The sequence below is a fragment of the Xiphophorus hellerii genome, chromosome 20, assembly GCF_003331165.1.
Source record: "Xiphophorus hellerii strain 12219 chromosome 20, Xiphophorus_hellerii-4.1, whole genome shotgun sequence".
In the NCBI taxonomy this organism is placed as follows: Eukaryota; Metazoa; Chordata; class Actinopteri; order Cyprinodontiformes; family Poeciliidae; genus Xiphophorus; species Xiphophorus hellerii.
The window spans coordinates 680,198-685,406 of record NC_045691.1 but is presented as its reverse complement, the minus strand read 5'-3'; the positions used below and the strand labels follow the sequence as shown (position 1 = coordinate 685,406).

Here is a 5,209-nt window from a genome sequence, read left to right as displayed (position 1 = left end):
TTTTTCTCTCAGGTTAGGGAACTGCCTTGCGCAATTTCAAAATAAAAGCCTTGAAAATTTTTACATCATGTAATTGCTGTTTTTGGCTTTATGTGACTGATTTAACAAACCACTATCACACATGGGATTAGTTTGGCCCTTTGAAATGAAGCTTACTGAAAATTTCAAAATAAAAGCCTCAATATTCCCCTCAAGTTAGTGCACCACCGCAGGCGGTGCAATAATATTACTCTGCATCATCTTTTTCTCTCAGGTTAGGGAACTGCCTGGTGCAGCAAGGCATTTCATTAGCATTAGCCTTTTAGCTTAAATGATCTATTAACTATTTTTCTGACTTATTAGCCATGTTTAGTGTGCTGAATGGAGTAAGTCAAGTATAGACAACATGCTAGTGATGCCCCACATGCTACTGACAGAAATCACGCTAACATTAGCATTTTGGCTAATTTTAGCTGATACACTTACTTTATCATACTGAATGGTGCAAGTCCAGGTTAGTCAACATTCTTGTGATTCTCCACATGCTACTTTGGAATTTTGAGCTAAGCTTAGCATTGATGCTCATGTTTAGCATCAGAACGCTGGGTCCAAACCGACGGGCACACTTTGGCAGGCCCCGGTTACATTTCCTCAGGAATTTTCTAGTTTCTGAGTTAATATTCACAGATAATATCTGGATCCATTGGGTTTGTTAGAAATTATTTCTGGAAATATGCGTCTCCCTTCTCTGTCATGATGAGTCGGGTTATCCAGAATCCACACCTGAATGATGAATGTTTGTGATTTTCTATTAAATCTGGAATATGACTCCTCCACAATATAAAGGACAATGATGAAGTTTGAGCTTTCCCTCATTCTTTAAAGAGACAGTAATCATTCCGAATGTAAACATCTGGGCTGGAAGACTTTCATATGTAAATCTCTGGCAGATTCATATTAGCTGTATGAAAAACGTTGTAGGTTGGTGAAGTTGTAGGATCCAAATGCAGAGAAACAGAGGCAGCAACTGAATTTGATGATTTAATAAAAATAATGATGAAATTCAAAACTTAAGTATTGGGAGGTTGATTTCTGAACAAAGAACTGATTGGCAAACTGATCGCAGGTGTGAGGGGAGAAAGTCCAACTGAGTAGAGAGAGACAGGGGCGAGGGAGCGTGCACAAAAAAATCTATCACTAAAGAATAACCAGACTAAAGAAACAAAATAAAACTAGAGTGGCAAAGACTAACTAAGAAAAGCATAACTAGAAACACTAAGAACTACTGAATTACAGAGAAAAAGAAACAATACTGATATAAACATCTAATTCTCCAGGTTTTCTCAAAATTAAAAGCAAAAGTAAGTATCGGTCCGTCTGCAGCTTTTTCCATCACTTTCCAAAGACGTTCGCTGATAAAGTTCCTCTTTCTGTAATCCGGGGTTCCAAAACGGGACCGTAGGTCTGACATCCACTTCACTCTGTGAGTTTTCTTCACTCGTCTTCATTTAGCCGAGCTAAAACTTCAAAGTGAATTTGACGTTTTCATACTCATTGTCAGCAGCATGGTAACGGTTGCTAGGCAGGGCAGGTTCTCCCATGTGCCGTCTGATGTAGTCAATTCCTGAAATATTGAGACAAAATATATTGTCTATAAACTGATGCAAGTCTTTAACATAATATGACCCCAAATTCAAGTTTTAATTAAAGGTTTGATATTTTGATTTTATTTACTAGCCATGCATCTATAATTGTTGCCAATATTATAAAACTGGGATCCTCAAATCCAGGCCTGGAAAGTAGAAAAATACCAAGAAAATATTACAAATAAAAACCAAGACATATTTAATTTCAGCTGCAGTAATTTCCCAAAACCTCAAATCAATTAAGTACTAATTATTCATAACTATGATTTTAATCTCATAAACATGACAATTACATTGTTATAATTTTGAATCACTTAACCTTATAATTATTATGTTTAATCAGATTCTGATTTTTAATCTCATAATCCTGGCATTGAACTGCATAACTGTGACTGAATCACTCTCATACTTATAATTTTGAATTGCTTAATGATTAATCTCATAAATTATGATGTTATATTGCATACGTATGACTTACTATGTGCAATTATTTTACTTTGAAGTAGGAAAATTGAGTTTCCACATGTCTGGAGAGTGAAATGGTTAGGATTTTTCATTTGATTTCATTATACTTATGACATCATTTCTGTTTTCTACACCAGGAGTTCCTAAATTGTTCAGCTTGCAACCATCCAAGAAATACGACAATAACATTTCTTTTTTAAAGTCAATTTTCAACAACAAAAAAATACACAAGTCTCCTCACAAAAATGAAAACAAGAACAAGAGAAAGAAAATGCCACTTGGTGGCCACATGAACACATAACACAATGGGGCAGAGTTAAATAAACAAAAATAAAATACCTGGAGAAGCGATTAAAACATATTAATCCACTTCTGTCCACCTTTCTGTGTGCACTCTGCTCCTAAACGTACAAATAAGAGAAGTGTTTAAACAAGCTGCCCTGCATTAGCACACAGCGAACATGGGAGACACGTTCGCACCAAAAAAACGACAGCGAAATCGTCTATAAAGATTATAATAACATTCAAAACTACACAAAACTACTTTACAAAATGCAAATACAGAATAGTAAATAACATGTTGTTGAGGAAAAATGATTATTTTTAGTGCTTAATACAGTTAATCTTATGGCATGTGTAAAAGGTATATTCAACACTCTTATTTTGAACCAGACAAACAGGGGCCAAATGCAGATCACTCAATGGGGCCTCCCGCTGTGTGGCCACAGCACAGGAGGCCATAAAATTAGCATTTCCTGCAGGGCAATAAATTGAGCTTGGGAGAGAGACATCTGGTCTGTCCACAGCAGATAAAAGCCTGTAAGAAACCAACATCTGGGATGGTGTGAAATTTAATGCAACATAGAAGATTGAAACCGCTAACATTTAATTTCTAAGTATTAATACCATGTTTTTACTGAAGATTGTATTATCTCATTTTAAAACTACTAAATGATGAATGTATTTGAAAACTGTATTATCTGTGACTATATCAGAAGCAAATGGAAATTGTTTGAATGAAAATGTTTTGTTTACTATTAGAAAATGGCTTAGGAATTATACCTTATTTTGTTCTGTTGATTTTATGTGTTACTTTTGGCAGGACTCAATCTTTTGGGGTGCTGACTGTAGAGAAGCAAAACTGGGGTTTGTAAAGATAACATTTCCTTGAAAATTACTGGATGCAAGTCTCTTTGAGAATTTAAGGAGAGATAAGGGAAGAGACTTCAGATTTCACAGCTATCTGTGAAGTCTTATCACAGGATTTTTCTGTGCCCGGGATGGCCGTGGAACCACAGGGGGTCAGGACGAAGCGGTTCGCTCTTTTGTTTTACCAGAGACCAGATGGCCCTTTGGTCTTTGCCGTAAATTAGGGGGAGTTCCAAGTTTCTCTGAGTGTCCAAGGTAGCTTCCAGTTGGTCAACTAGAGGAACGCCTTAAGTGCATATATTAAAAAGACAAAACACCCCCTTAGTATAAGACTTCGTGCACAGCACTAAAATTCAGAAAGTTGCCACTATTTTGCTTTTTTGCAGCAGCTATCTCCAAAGACGCGTCTTTGCCTTTTCTTTGTTTTTTCTTTCTCTATTTTTCCTGTCTCAAGGTAATGAATGTATATCTCTGTTCCTCTGCAGTTTTGTTGATTGATTCATGCGTTGCTTTGTATGGGATTAAACTCTGTGATTCTGTGACGTCAACGCGCAGTGTTGTTGTTTTCACTCTGGCTGCACGCCGCCTGCTGAGAGGACCCGGAAGATTAAGGAAGAGAGAGCCAAACGTTTTGTCCAAAGTTAATTTTAAACTATTCTTCCTTAATAATGTGTAATAGACTTCGGCATACACAGCTACTTTCACACAGAAAATAATCTTATATCACGCAGCAACCTTTCCCGTCTGTTGTTGCGCAACACCCCCCCCCCTCCTTTCTGTCTCTACTCTCTCACTCTCTACTTCCTCTTCTGAGAGGGGAGATGTGCTACCAGCTCTCCTTCTAACGGGTTAATTGAGTTTCCTAAATCTGCCGGGATTTACCCTGTCCAGAACTGAAGTAAACTCTGTTTAAGCTGGTTTCGAGAAACGATTCGCCTGGTTTCTGACGGCCAACATCCAGGTGTCCCACCCTTCTTCCCCCTGTGAATTAGCCAGACTGAGCAGCCTACAGCCAACTAGTTTCACAGAGCACACCTGTTAACGGTCGCTCGTTCTCTATTTTACAACTTGCATTTGTTATTGAACCAGGTAGGTTTTAGTGACTCGGGCGAGTCCCAAGGATGACGTTTTAAATTTGGGCTACCAGCAACCTAAAAACATTTTAAACTTTTTCCTCTCCAGAATCAAACATCATAGCTATTTTACAACCATCAAAGAACTTTAAGGTGACTCATTAACTGAATGTCCACAACATCTTTTAGATTTTCTTTATGCTAAATATTTTATTAGTAAGGCATTTTTGCAAGGGTCAGTACAGCTTAATTCAGTAGCAGAAATAATCAAATAAGTAAAATCAATCATCTAGTCTATCTTTCCCTACTGCTGATACTGAGAACTAAAAAAAGGAACCTTTGAGAGAGACGGACGGAGTTTGACGTTTCGAACCCCAGACCTGGCTTGATGATGAAGAAGGTGCTGCAGCAGGAGGAAGACGCCGATCGATGAAGGCAGGGATCTCTGTAGGTCTGATGATGAAGAAGGTGCTGCAGCAGGAGGAGGAAGTTGATCGATGAAGGCCAGGATCTCCGCAGGTCTGATGAGCCTCCTCTCCGCATGGATGGTGAGGTCACACAGGACTTGGTGCTGGCAGGAAAAAAGGCACCAGTTCTTCTTCTTTGTCTTTGCCTTTGTCTTCATCTTTGTCTTTGGGGTCTGAACCCAGCCGATGAGAGAAGTGCGATTCGAAGCCACAGATTGTGGGCCAGACGGGTTGGTCTCCATGAGCAGGTCAGTCTTCGGCTCTGTGGCCCCGGCTCTTCTTCAGCTGCAGAGTTCTTTGTCCATCTCTTGGCTCGAAGCTGCCCGGGGGATCCAACAAAAGGTTCCTCTTTTGCACCCACCTTTTATAGGGTTTCTGACTGCTCAGACAGATGATCTCATATCCATCACTGTCTTACAGACATTTCCGG

General features: G+C 38.9%; 1 long non-coding RNA gene across 1 annotated transcript; it reads right to left on the bottom strand.

Annotated features, from left to right (window-relative positions):
* Positions 1–1,007: 1,007 nt before the first annotated feature.
* Positions 1,008–2,665, bottom strand: LOC116710820 (uncharacterized). Its single transcript, XR_004337132.1, has 2 exons — positions 2,430–2,665; positions 1,008–1,603 (listed from the first exon to the last, which is right to left on the bottom strand). It is a non-coding gene; the product is annotated as an uncharacterized LOC116710820 (long non-coding RNA).
* Positions 2,666–5,209: the final 2,544 nt, after the last annotated feature.